General features: G+C 39.5%; 1 protein-coding gene across 1 annotated transcript in view; it reads left to right on the forward strand.

Moving 5' to 3' along the window:
* SLC2A13 (solute carrier family 2 (facilitated glucose transporter), member 13) overlaps positions 1–15,044 on the forward strand; it is a 163,852-nt gene that overhangs the window by 58,877 nt on the left and 89,931 nt on the right. The gene's annotated exons all lie outside the window — the stretch shown is intronic.

Raw genomic sequence — 15,044 nt, forward strand, 5'->3', positions numbered from 1 at the left:
TTTCTCTCACATATTCTCACTCCTCTCTCCAACTGCAATTGCGCAGGTTCCCCCGCCCCCCCTTCTTAAATATCTTATCCCAGAGGTGCTACCACCATCACTGATGGGCTTGGCCTTGGCCAGCAGCAGGTCCATCTTGGAGCCGGCTGGCATTGACTATCAGGCATGGAGGAGGCTTCTAGCAACTTCTCACAGAGCCACCCCTGTAGCCCCCCTGCTACCAAAACCTTGCCACGCAAACCCAGTACAAGGGCGTAGAACACAACCAGCTCTCAGAACTTGCCTTTATTTTTCCCCCGCTCCCTCCCCCAGCCCCCATGTTTTTTTATCATTATTTACTAAGCTTGTCTAATAAAAAGATGTACAGCCCTACTGGAGGGAATAGGACCTTACAATTCTGTTGAGAAAAAAAATTATTCTACAGAAAAAAAAAATCTTCTGTTTCTTGTCAATATCTATCAACAATAATGGTAAAGGACCTGAGGTGACTCTCAGGTTTTAGGCTGAACTTGCAAAACCTGTAATGCTGAGGGGAAAAAAAAAAAAGAAGACAGGAAAAAGAATAAAACTTAAACCCGTAGGGAGCTGCTGCACAATTGAATAACTTGTGCAATAGTTACAAAATACTGAATTAATTTTGTCCTATATTTCTTCTAAATTAATTTTAAATAAAACCTAATAGTTCATAGGAGCAGCTTATATTGCTTTTTTCCTAGCGTGGTTTTATGCAGAACCATTCCAGTTGCTGTCAGCTACTAAAAGATGCTTTGACTGCATCTGCATTAGCATTTTGGCTCTGAACAGCACAGTAGCTCTGCAGTGAGTCTCTTCTCATCAACCGTTGTCACCTCCACGTATTGTTTGTTCAGATCGCAAAGCAGTGTTAGTGCCCATGGAGTAACTTCCTTCAGGGGAAATTAAACCAGAGGTCCGCTCCAGGGATGCATTCAATGTGCTCGGACTCTTTTGGAGATGTGAAGGTTCAAATCAATAATGGAGTCTCAGAGCAGCTTTTAACAGCCCGTGCGTGGTAAAGTTCTGCCTAGGGGACTGGACTAAATCTAGTCTGACATAAAACCTACACATAGCCTGTTGTGTACATCTAGGGACTTCGGCTTCAACCTGGTGATCCTTGCCTACTGCACTGCATTACTTGCCGAGATGCACATGGTCGTACTGCTTCCTAAACTGCATGTTGCCCAGGAGAATTAATACTCTTTATAAACGAGTGAGCTTCTGTGTTAAAATATGTTGTATAACTTAGTGTACAAGCATAGTGTTAAACTTAAGGATAATTGGGTGCGGGGGGTTATGTGTATCCTCCCTTTACCCCAATCAAAGTTAGCACTTCTCCAAAGAGGAAAGGACTTCATAGTATTTTCTCTCCTTAAGGAAACTACTTTTCTTTGTGGTGGAATTGATCTCAAAGTTACCGTGCTATGGCCAAACTTTTCATCCCAAGTGTTGTAGCTTGCACTTAGCGTGTTACACTAAGTGTGAATTTACAGTTGAGTAATTTTTGATGATGCAAATGATTCATTTGCATTGTATTGTGTTAGATGCAGTGATCAAGTCAGATGAGTATTATGTCTCAGCGTTACTCTGCAAGTTTTACTGTATTTGATCTTGAGCATCCACCATTCCCTTCAGATGAATGTTGGGTACTTGAACGACGATTTCTTTGTGCATTTGTAGGCTGGTAATTATCTTTGGCAAAACACTTGCAGAAATCAGTTTATGACTGCAGGCATATTTTGCTTTTTCCTTATCTATCAGTGTTTCTATGAAAAACTGTCATTATCTAGCATATGTTACCCTAGTGCTCTCCAAAATGGAAAACTTCCTTGGTTTGTCTTGTTGCCAAAGTCAGCCTGAGAGCGTGAACTCATCAAAGGTGGTGTCATTTCTGTGTTGTAAACCTGATTTTCTGTTATATTTGGTACTTATGTACTTTTATATCTGCACTTTTTTCCATGTGCTGTAGGCGGGCAAGTCATTCTTACCTCCACTCTCTACCTTCTTCCGTGCTTGTCTGCTGATGTCTTCAGCCCAGCTGTGTAGGTGCAGAATGTATTTAGGTGTATATAGGTGGAGAATGTATATAGATCTGTATAGGTGGACAGTGGAACTGAATTAGCTTCTCAGATTAGTTTCACAGCCTGCATGATCAGAAGCAGCGATTTCTCTCAGTGACTAAGTGGCAGCTCAGAGAAAGCCAGCAAATATGAGGTCAGTGAATGGAGATATTTGGAAATCCACCCTGAAATGTAGGTGGCTCAAACACTGTGGCTTTCTTCTAGCTTTGTTCTCCGTTTGTTTTTGTTTACAAGTTTCCCCCTGACTTCCTGCACAAGAATTTTTCCTTTCAGCCTGCTTAATAGGTTGGTGGCAGTTGGCAGAAGGCACAGTTGGGCAATGATGCTCTTACTGAGAAACATGAAAATATTTTCCTGGTATCCACATAAAGATGCAGATGCTTCTTATATCTGACACTGAAAATTAGCTTTCATTGTTTCCTGATCCGATCCAATGCCAGCCAGGCTGTTGTAACTCATGATGGCATGAAGCATTTTTCCTGATACCTTCTGGTTCATCAGCCTCTGCAGCCTGACAAATTCTAAATGGAGTAATTGCCCCCTCCTTTTTTGTTGTTTTGGTAAACAGGAGGTAGGACTGATACTATTTCTGTTCTTTTTAGAGCTTATCCTTGAAACATTTATTTTTCATAACAAGTTGAGTTGCTTCTGGAAAGTAGTTAAACATCTGGGAAAAGTAGCTCCTGTGCATTAGAGAGGACATGCATGTCTGGGTAAAATTCTGCCCCTTCTCTGCACCACAGCCCATCTTTCTGGCTGATCACGGCTGGGAAATCTGCGGTTTGCCCTAAAGCCAGGAAGGTTACCTGAAATTCCAGCCACACTAGTGATATTTTTTGCCCTCAGATCTAGGAAAACCAGGAGCTCTGGGGGAAACTGAAATGCTATTCAGTAACCACTAGTTGGTAAGCATGTACTTCCACTGGGATGTTGTGAATCGCTAGATGAAGTTTGTCTTGCGTCGTGTTTGACTTTAGGTAGTGCACGTGTGCTTCTGAAGCCCTGGGTAAGAATTCATATTGGTCCTAAAAACAGCTTCTTCCCTTAATGCAGTTTAGGCTCTTACTGCCTTTAAGAAAGGAATTTGAGTCCTTTTTTGGAAATAGTGTTACAGCTGAGAATGCTTGCTGCATTTATGCAAGTTGTAATGTTAAGTTGAAACCTTAAAAATGTCAACAAGGTGGTAATGCAGATGGTTTTTCCTCAGGTATGATTTCTTAACTCCAACAGACTTGGCCTGGAACCTGAGCAGACCAAAAATATTTAAATAGAAGGTTCTAACAGCATCTTCCATGTGCAACAATTAGCCTAACATGTAGATTTTCTTCTATTTACATATAGAAGTGTATTTATTGATTTTGCTGTACATACCCTGATGCTGCTGTAGTTGCTGGTTCTGTTTCCATCGTTGCTTTTTTGTCTCCCTGCAAAAATGAGCATTAGCAAATGAAATTAGGAAGAAGCTGAATGTAACATGTTCCTGTGTAGCATCTTTAGGGACAGCTGGGATGATCTGAAAGCAGGTTGCTGGCACAGATGTATAGACCCAGGGACATAGCTTCAGGGAGTTAGTAGTGCCTACAGAACCCAAAGAATCTAAAGAGTTTGTTTTTGGTAGATGGTTATGTTGATTCTGTTATAATAGTGACTTTCAGTTATAGTCTGGAGGGTATATGTAGACCACCTCAAAGGAAAGGATTGTTCTGGTGCCAATCTAGTTTTTACTGATTTTATTATTTCGTCTTCATTTGGCAGCTAGGGCACGTTCCCTTGTGTTCTTCAGTGCTGCAGGGCAGTTTGAGTTGCACAGTGGTTTTTGCCCTTGTTCAGAGCTGAAAACCAAAGTACCTGTGCCTTGGGGGTCTGCAGCAGCACAGCTGTTGCCCGCAGGCAGGACCTCTGCACTAAGCTCTGCAGTACCTAGTGGGTGACTGGTGGGAAGGGGCAAGGCACAGTTGTGCCTGCTCCTGTGGGAAGTACAGCTCTCAGAATGCAGTTGTAGGATGGACTCTGCTGGTTTGGCAATGCTGTCCTTGTACCAAAATAATAGGGGGAAAAATCAACCCTTGCCAAGCAAAATAAGTTCAGACAACCTCTACTCCCAAACCCCGCTGGATTTTTAGTAGCGTCTCTCCGCAAGGGCCTCCTGCCAGCCCCCTGAGTCTGCCTGAAATTGCATCTCCTCACGTCCTGGCAGACAGCAATGTGCTAGTAAAAGTCTGTGCTGTGAATGTTACCTAAAACCTCCCCTTCATCTTTTGGTGTGCAGAGGCTTTCTTGGTCCTTTGTTCCTCTCTGGGAAAAAATACACGTTATCTTTTAATATCATAATGTACCATGGTCTGTGCAGACAGCCGATGTTGTGGTCTTGAAGCAGATCACCTTTGTGAGGGAAGCAGACCTGTGCACTCTTCCCTTAAAGTGGGACTTTTTGAGTACAAACTCTGACCTGTCCTTGCCCAGGGTGTATTTAGAGATCAGTTGATCTTTGTATATCTTCTAGGGAGCGTGTAACCGTGTGACTCCTTGATAGTTACATCAAAACGTGTGTAAATTTTTTTAAATATTCCAGTTTTCCAGTGAGCCTCGCATTTGTTCATACTGGCTTGCAGGCCAGACCTTACCATGCTTCTTCTCACTACCACATTGAAACTTGTTTGCTTTTACTCTTAACACTGAAGAAATCCTGATGCTCCATTTTTTTTCCTAATAGGGTAGTCCTCTTGCAACATATTTAGAAGTGGTATTTTAACATTATTGTTAGTATCTATCACCAAAGAAAGAAACGTCTATCCCTTGACACTGAAATGGCTTGGATCACTGCAGGTGTCAGAGAAATGTCCGTTCACTTAAATGCTTTGATTTGAATGTGGTCAAACGTGGTGATGGCGTGGAAATATGCCCCTTCAAAATGGCGGCTATTGTGGGGCTTGGCTCCACTCTTAATGGTTCCATTTCCCTGGTGTTACTGGGGCCACCTCCTCTAATTAGGACCAGCTGTAAACTGCTGCATAAGAAACACAGGTTAAAAACATGATGTCTGTCCAAAGCTTAAAAATTTCTGTTTAAAATTTTAAAACAGATAGAGTTCAGTAAAGGAGCACAAGAGGAGATTGAGATGTATCATAAATACAAGTTTTTATATATTTACACCCAGGATAGTGTTTTCTGAACAATGTCTGTCATTTGGATATTATCATTTCTTTTAGATGGTGGGTTAACTTGATGAGGGTGTAAAATCAGCATAAAAATCTACTTACTGAAATTCATGAGGAAATCTCTCAGAATTCCTTTATCTTTTTGAAAAATGGGCCTCAGGCCTCTAAATAATTTGATAAAGTCTTTATGATCTTCCTTTCTATCTGCTAGATCTGTGAGGTTGCACAGAAGCAATGAAAAGATCCTTGTCTTGCATGCTTCTATCTTGTAGTGCAACCAAGCATTAACAGGAGCAGTTAAGAAGTATGATTCTGGTCTTTTTTTTTTTTTTTTTTTAAAGGAAAAAAGCATACTTAACTGAGGGAAAAGAGAGCAAGCATTATCTTACACTCTACTGGATTTTCAACAGCTTTTAAAAGAATTGCCTTTTAAAATATTTTATATTTATAAAGAAACTGCTAATATACATGGCATTTAGGCAATCTCATTCTGTCTTCATTATACTGAAAATGATCAGAAGGATTTCCACTTGGTATAAGACAAGCAGCTTGCAGATTAGATGTATTCCATAGTACTTGAGAGACCTTGAACTGCCCATTATGGAGTATTAATTCTGTTTTCCCTAAAACCAGTATCATCACACGGGAAGATGCCTTTTGCCTGCTGTTTTGTGCAGCATTGTAGTATATCTTTTTTAAATTCCGTTTATCTAGAAGCCTTTGTTCACCGAGTTAGTCACAGCTGATGATACAGGACATCTGTGTGTCAGGTTTTGAAATTACTTTTAAAAAAAGATCTAATGAAAGCAAGACCCACAGTATGTTCTCCTATTAATCAACAGGCAAAAGATATTTCAGTTATACAAACAAGTGTATGTAAAACCTGCTACTTGCTGTCAGTTTCGCTGACAGTAGCAAGAATTACTCTTGAGAAACTCTCTGAAGTTTATGCAGAGGTAGCGTCTCTCTAATTCCTGGAAAACAACAAGACTTTACTGCGTAGTGGAGGTACATTACAAACAGTCTGTACATCTTGCTGGAGGAATTTTGTTGCTACCACTGACAGCATTATAAAATAAATCAAAAGAGGTTCTGATACTCCATAGGCTTTCTTCTTTGTGCAAGTAGAAGTAAACTGCTTCCATGCTGGTTTTGCATAGATGCTAATGATTATACCTGATGCAAAATTGTGAAGAATCATACTTTATTGTGAAGTACTTCGGTGTGTCTGAAACTCCAGAGTGGCTGGAACATAAAAATTCACATAGGCTGTATGTGGATCCTCCAGAAATTGGAAGATTTGAAAACTGTTATGAACGTCAGCTTTTCATAATCTTCAGTTCTCATGACAAAACACTCATTAGGATCATAGTCCAAAAGATTATAATCTGTTCTCCGCATTTTAAAATTGTAAATTTTCACTAGTGCAGCCAGTGATAATACTTAAGCAGGTGGTTGGTTTAGAATCGTTGCTCCAGCAAAGTATAATCTGCAGTAGCAAAAACTTGGCCCTTTGTCCCTGTCTCCTGGACCACAGATGTCTACTACATTGTTGGTTTTTCACACTTTGGTAAAAATGGTCATGCTGTATCTGTCAAAGTCTGTCTCATCGCCATTCTGTCTTAATAGTGGTCAATGCATGGTGGATCATAACTATGCTTTTGGTTTTGCATCTGCCATTTTATACAGCCCATTTTCTGTGTTATCTTGAAACAACCATGTTCTTTACTCGCCTTCATTGTGCCACTTTAGCTTTTATGAAACTTTTGTTGTATTCCCAACTCCTAATCCAGGTCCTTTCCTCCAGCTTGAAGGATGGTGTACTTGATTTGTTGCTTTGATCTGTAGCTAAAGTAGAGGGCTATTATACTAACAAAGGCAGAATCACACTAAACAGACTGTTAATTGTTGTGAATCCAGACATAAGTACACTAATATGGTATAATTGTATATGCATTTTAGTACCCAGGGGCCTAGTGAAATTAGTATTACCACTGCTGTATGTTGGAACCGTTCCATTAATTTGATTGTTCTTTTTGCCTTTTCCTCAATCTTTTCCCATTTCTACCATATTCCTTTTTTGAGATGAGGGGGAGAATGCAAAGGGGACCAGAACTGCGTACAGCTCTTAACAATCATAGAATCACGGTATGGTTTGGGTTGGAAGGGACCTTTAAAGATCATCTAGTCCAACCCCCCTGCTGTGGGCAGGGACATCTTTCACTAGACCAGGTTGCTCAAAGCCCCATCCAACCTGACCTTGAACACTTTCAGGGGTCGGGCATCACAACTTCTCTGGGAAACCTGTTCCAGTGTCTCACCACCCTCATAGTAAAGAATTTCTTCCTTATATCCAATCTAATCTACTCTCTTTTAGTTTGAAACCATTGCCTCTTGTCCTATCACTACAGTCCCTGGTAAAAAGTTTCTCCCCATCTATCTTATAAGCCCCCTTTATATATGAAAGGCTGCAGTAAGGTCTCCGTTACTGCTATTTCATATTTCATACCAGTTATGGGAGTTGTCAATTGAGTATTTTACACTTGCTGATTTCAATATTGATTTGTGTTCTCTGCAGAGGTTATAAATTCAGGGTAAAAACTGTCAGTCTAGTGTGACTGACAGGTTCTTAATTAATGAAGCCTAGGAATGAAATTGCAAAAAGGTGTGGATCTGCTGTTGGCGGTATGGAGATGGCTGAGTTTTACAAGATCTGTATGTAAGGATGCTTTTTTTTATTTTTTTGACTACCATGAAGCACCAAACTTTTTCATGGTGTTGTAATAACCAGTATGAGCACAAATCTTAGAATGATGTAGGTTTCATGTAAGAATCATGTAGATAACCTCTGAAGGTTGTCTAATCCAACCCCTAATCAAAGCAGGACAAATCAGAGCAGGTTGCTCAGGAACTTTTTCGGTGAAGTTTTCGCCATGACCTGTCTGCATCTCTCTTTCTGTGTTTGACCACTTCCGTGGTACAAAATAAACAGACTTCACATCTGGTCCAAATTTTCTGCATTCCAACTTGTCTGTTGCCTTTTGTCCTGCCCCTGCACACCTCTGAGGAGCCTGGGTCCGTCTCCTCTTTGGCCCTCCGCTAGGTAGCTGTAGACAGCAGAGGCTTTTCCCTTTACCTTCTCTTTTAAAGCTGAACGATCCCAGTTGTTTCAGCATCTTCTCATATGTTGTGCTCCAGGCCTGTCCACCTTGGTGTTTCTCCTCCAGACTCATGCAGCAATGTGGTGTGCTGCTCGAGCTGTGAGACTTGCAACTGCTGGGTAGGGGGGAAGAACTGCTTCCTTGACCTGCTGGCAGTGCTCCTGTTCCTCCTCCCAGGATGTGGTCAGCCTTCTCTGCTGAAAAACGTGCTGCTGTTGAGTGGTAATGGTTGTCTTAGAGCCCTTTGTGTTTCTTATGGTTAATGCTAAATGGTATTAATACTAAATGGGTAATAGATGGTTAATACTAAAATGTAGTAAACTAGCTAGTACTTTTAGATAAGGTATGATCTCAGGCTGCAGTTCAGTGGAATTTTTAAGTGTGTATCTGTCCTGTCTTCGGTGGAACTCAACTTTGTGCTGAAGTTTAAATGCTTGAGTTTAAAAAAAAAAAAAGTTGAAGCAGTTTTTTAAGACTTACTATTTTTAGCTTCAAACTGGTCTGCTGTGCTGTCTGTCATCTCTACATTCATTGATGGTGCTGTCTTGTTGTTAGCAAGCCAAAGTTAAAGTACTTCGACTTTAGCCTACCATGACTTTTTGATTTTTCTGCTCTCTGGCAGTTTTGGAACCTGACTGAGCTGTGCTAAAATGATACTGATTTTAAAATGGGTTTTTAAAATCTGTTTAGATGTGGACCTCATCTCTAATTCAACTTTTTTCTTTACTTTTATTTTCAATGAAGCTCTTAGCTAATGGCATCTGAATTTTAAAAATTGAGAGGAGTTTTTCAGGCCCCCTAGATAAATTGTTTTTTTAAAACTTTTTTTAAGGAGATGGTCTGAACTAAATGTGCTATTAATAAAGTAAAAAAAAAAAGGGTGAACATGTAAAAGATTGTATCCAAAAGTTCCCATGGAGACTTTCATTGACCTCCAGGCTCCTTTCTCAGTTCTATTAAATTTCCCTTTTTTTCCCCTTCCCTCCTGGGAATGTGTCCCTGTGCCTCATTCTTTTAGAGGGCAAGGAGTAGAAATCTGTTTTCACTGTTAAACCACTGGCTTAGAGCAGGAACAGGGATATTTCATTTGGAAACAAGGGGTGGGGGTGGGGGGTGGAAATCACTAAAGTAAGATTTTTGGCAGAAAAAAATTGCAAAAAATTTAAGGCTTGAAGAGTGTTGCCCAGGAAATAAAATACAATATCTGTATGGGTGTTAATACAGTAACAGCTGGGAAGATTAGCTTGAGAGTGGGTTACTGACTGGGTTGAAGGGGACTCTGAATCACCAGCTTTTTTGGTGCTCTTTTAATTGAAAAACAACAGCAACACCACCAATACAAAAAAAAGCACTCTTGAAACTCCCTTAACTGCAAGTGTCTTTCCGCAACTTAAAATGAAAGAAAAAAAGCTTTCTAATTTCAGATTGCTAAATGCTCTGCACTGCACTTCATTACTTGATGAGGCAGTGGAGTGGGAAGCTCTTCAGGCTGTTACAACACTTGGCTTATTTTGGTTGTGCCTGTGTGATGCTAGCTCCATCATCTTATCTTTCCTCATCTGCTTTCTCCAGCTTTAAGTGAGGGACGTGTTACTGTTTCCTATGTAAAGCAGTTCTAGAGCAGACCATGAAAGTAAATGTTTGCTAAAACCACATCGCAGGCTGCAGGTATGCACAAGTCCGCCTTAATACCTATGGCTTTATTTCTAAGGTGCTTGCCATGGCTAGAAGAAAGCACAATGTGATCCTTGCTTTTCTTTGTCCCTACCACAGTTTTCCCATCAAAGAAACAGGTAAACGTCCTCCTCCGTCATTCCCCCACTCCACAGGTCTGACAGTACTGCACTGGGGTCCCTCCTCCACCCACGTGGACTCTTGTTGGTCATTGCGGCCACTTCTCTCAGCTCCCTCTGGCATCATGTAAATGGCCAGTCTTCTCTGTTTATTATCTGTTTTGTCATGGTTTCTCTAGTTTTGAAGGTCTTCATTACAGTAGTTTCTGTTTTCTATAGAGAACATGTCATACAGAGCCAAAATGCACTCCTTTTTTTGCTTCCCTACTTGTCACTGCTTCTTGTCCTATTCAAAGGTATTCTTAACTGCTGTCACCTTTGTGCAAGTACTCAGTCATATAGATTTTCCATCACCAAAGCTTTATATCAAAGAATGTGGTATCAAGGGAAAGACTTCTTTTTTTCCTTTTACAGATAAAAGAAAATTGCTTTGTTTTCAGGATTCTCAAAAGGCCAACCTAACCTGCTGTCAAAATGAAACAAACAAAAAAAATCTTTATTCTTAGTGTTTCTGTTCTCAATGTGTGGATTAAAAAGATCATTTGGAGGGACCATTTATGTGAAATCTAGGTTTCCTAAGCAAACAAAAAAACCCTTTCAGTTCAGTTAGGTGTGGAAAAACTCCTTGCACTACTTAACTGTCTAGAACCAAAATGGTTATGTCTAATTAGCTTTTATTTGCTTTTAGAGCAGGCTGTCTTGTTATACCATTGGATGTATTTGCTGTGGAAAACTGAAAAATAAGACTCAGTTATTAGGCAAGCTGACAGTCTTTTCTCATTCTTGGCTGATGGGGGGCTATGCTTAAAAAAAAAAAAAAAGACTCAAGCAAGCTTTCTCAAAGGATTAGAGAACTTACGAGGTAGGAAGTTTCCTCTAGTGCTGGGAGTGGTTCTTCCAATGTTACTGGAAACATTGTGAGACAGTGGGGAAGAGCTTGGTACTTAGGTAAAATTGTTTTGTATCTTCTGAGGATGAACAATGCAGTTTTGATCTTAAAGCTACTTCTATTTTCTTGTGATTTGGTAAATTTTACAGAATGGAAAAATGAATGAAGTTGATACTCCTAGAAAATAAGCATGTAATAGGCTAGGAGCGGGAAAGGGTGTTTGCTTTAGTATGTCATTCATATGCATAAAATAATAGCTAGCTCTAAGTGCTTTAGAGGAGGAGTCTTAGGTAGAGGAATGTTCTGCAGATGATGCAGAGAAAGCTGGGCTGGAAGCTGTCATTTTGTAAGGAAAGGCAAAACAGAGAAATGGTTCCCATGTCTGTCTTCTGTTATCCGGATCACCAGCCTGACTTTTTTTTTTTTTTGTCCCATTTCTAACTGTAGACCAGTTCTTTAAAGATTTATCTGGATGGAAGAGAGGGTATTGACTGGCATTGGGACACGAATGGGTCTGAGGAACTAATCTGAAGGTTGAGCTTAATTGATGCTAAACTGATGAGTGACTGTCTTGTTGCTTGGCTAAGCCTGCCTGTTTGGAAACGCTCCTCTACAGCAAGAGCACAAAATGCTCGCAGGAGCCCTACGTAGTTTTAAGCTGTTGCTACAAGCTGTAACCTAGATTAGCTGGCAAAACAATATTTGAACCTGCAAATTACTTTGGCAGAGCCCAGTCTCTAACCATAGTTTCCTGGCTGTGAAATTTTGCCAAGTATTCTACTAATAATTTGAGGGATGGAGGATCACAAGGTGTCCAGGCACCAGATGTCTGCCTGCATTTGCTGGGGGATTTTTAGGTTGGCTTTATGTCTATCTACAATATTTTTATTTCCCTGGAAGTGTATGCAGTACATTTTCAGAAGGAAATGCTGAGACATCATTAATACCCATTCTTCTGCCTTTTAGCTTTCATTATTTAAACTCCTTTTAGAACTAGGGTTTGTTTGTTTTGTTGTTTTTGAAAAGTCTCTCTATCTTTTAGTTGGCAGTGGATCACACCCAAGCTCCTATGATCACCGTACAATCCATTTTACCTACAGAGGAAAATCAAAATGCCTGACCAGGTGATTCACAATTTCTAAACTTAACTTACTTGTGGGTTATGCCTAGTAACAAGAACAGCAGCTAAAATATAGGAAGCTGGTGTTAAAAGTTTCAGATAACCACTCATAAAATGTAACATTTGGAAAGCATCGCTTGCTTTCCAGAAGTAATGATTTGACAAGAACAGCTCCTCCCCCCGTTTAGCTCCGTGTAAGCTAATAAGGTTTTTTTGGATGTGAAGCCAAACTTCCAAATTCTATTTTTGCCTTTTGCTTATAAGGATGAATGTCTAGTTAGGTAGACAGTTTAGACCAGGCTAGGAAAAAGCCAGTTAGACCACAGCAATCCACTGCATGTATCACCATTTCATGTAATCTCACCTTCTATAACAGCTGTATGCTCATTTTTCCATTGCTCTTTATCTATTGCTGCCATTTTGCACTCTCACTAGAGCAAGCTTCAGCTGCCCTTTACTGTAGCATGTTTTGAACGCTTGTAAACATACGCATTAAGGAAATTTACTTCAGATAAAAGTAATTACCTGAAACCACAGCACAAAAAGTCCAACCAAATCTAGTCTCATTAAATTAATCATGACATTAGGAGGTCTCATCCTTTTGACTTCATTTTTATTCATAGATTAGACATAGGAAAACAAACATCTTGGTGGTTTCTCAAGTTCAAATTAAGTGGTTCAAATGCAGGAATGTTTCTAGATCTCCTAGCTGCAGAGAAAACAGCAGCAATTAAGGCGGAAGCATCATGAAAAAAACCCAACTGATTTTTGGAGACAAATACCTATTTTTCCATTGTAAAAATTGCCAAATGTTTAATTTTTTTATGATGTATCTTTTGCATCATCTGTTTCCCTCTAGTTCTGTTAGCAATTAAGTTGCTCCACTTTTTAAAGATTTAATGATTTTATTGTTTTGTGCTATTTTAACCTATTGTCATAACTAACAGCAGATTTAATGGTTATCAGAAACTCCTGAAGTACAATATCAGTTTTCAGAAGACTTATTTTCAGAAGAAAAATGTATTTAATTCTGAAAGCTTGTTTTGTTTTTCATTTTTTAGTTTAGACCCATTCTCTGTTGTTAACAGTCATGTTTTACCTAGAGTTGTTTAGTTTTAAGGCTGTAATATATGAACACAGAAGATGGATGGCAGAATTGAAGATAGGAAAATGCAAAAATAGTATAGTTAGTTTTAGGGCTAGATAATTTTAATAGGTTTCACACTCATTTTCTGTTTTAAAAACAGCCACCTCGCAGTCAAACCCCTTTGGGTTTTTTAGTGGAGTCTGTAAAGCTCCTTTAATATACAGATTAACGATTTCTTTTATTTCTTTCATTCCATTTATTGGTTTGTAAATGTGAAGGCTGTGAATTTTATGAAAGAAAATCCTTTAATTTTGTGTATGCCTATATGTGTGGGTTGCCATGGTACGGGTTTGGAGTGAATCTTTCAAATCTCTGACTTGAACCAGTATGATGATTTTTAGCATCATTTTTCTGATACAATTAATCAGAAGTCTGAAAAATTACAAGTACTTCCTGAATTTAGCTAACTGGATGCTCTAAAGGTCTAAAGTCTAACGTTCTAAAGTAAAGGTCTAGACTTTACTATGTGGTCTTAAACTTTCTGCAGGGCCCCACTTCAGGCGTACAAACGGATTTGTGTGATGAAATTTTGTTGGGAGTTCATGACTGCCTCTGAGTTGCAAGGCATTGTCTGGGAGCAGCTGCTTTAATTTCTAGCTATTCATTTTATTGCCTTCTGTCCAATTGTTTTGTACAATGCTGTATTGTGAATAGAGTTTTATATAACTTCTGTCAAATAGCTGAGTGGATCAGGAATGGTTGAAAACTTTGCATCAGTTCTTTAGGACGTTTCTGCTTCCTTTCCTAACAGACCCTGCTGTAGCCTTCCAGCTTATTCAGTGAGTATAGTCATTGATGGTGGATTTAGGTTGGCTGTCAGGTCCTTCGAAGATAAAGATGGATTTTGAACTCCATTAAGGACTTTATAGGAAGTTCATGAAGAACGGAAGATATAGGCATTCAGCAGCCTGGGTTCATGACAGATGCTGCAGAATCAGTTGCCAGATAAAGGTTTTTAAGCCCAAAGCCTTCATGCTCAGGTGTGATGCCGAGTATGAAAACCTGAGGGCTGTTGTTTGTGAATTAAGGTTCATGGTTGCATTTGTCAGTAAATCTTTTTTCTTTGTGAAGCTCGGAGTTGAGGAGAAATCCAAGAGGATATCTGAGCTCTAGACTGCTCCTAGCTAACAGCGAGTGCTGGTTTTGTTGTTTTTCCACTGAGGAAATGCCACTTTGACTACTGAACCCTTTGATATACTTGTCTACCCAGTGATGATATGTGTCTTGCTTGAGAATATCTTACCAGGCTCTATTTGTCAGTTGATTTTCCTCAGCTAGAGACATTTTGAAGGCAATAGTGTGGATATATGGCAGGACAGGTGGGACTGTGTACTGTCTGAATGTTAATGTTACTTGGAAACCAGCTGGGAAATTTGTCAGACTGCATTCTGCTGTTAATAATAAAGAAGCAAAGTTAAGTGATGGTACAATTGAGATATGAATTAGAAATACTATAATTTTTTAATGAAAATGAGTTTTTCTTAGGCAGGTCTGATTATCTTTCAATGAAAAAAAAGTTCCACTATTGAAACTGTTCACAGATTGTCAGCTTTCTGACGTTGAAAATCTTTGCATGTAAATCGTTCTTCTCTAACAGACCCATATAGATTTTTATACTGAATCAATACATTTAATATTTTCTGTATGTTCAGGAAAGACTGAAAATGTAAAAATGTAGAT

Source organism: Pygoscelis adeliae, unplaced genomic scaffold, assembly GCF_000699105.1.
Source record: "Pygoscelis adeliae isolate BGI_AS28 unplaced genomic scaffold, ASM69910v1 Scaffold315, whole genome shotgun sequence".
Lineage (NCBI taxonomy): Eukaryota > Metazoa > Chordata > Aves > Sphenisciformes > Spheniscidae > Pygoscelis > Pygoscelis adeliae.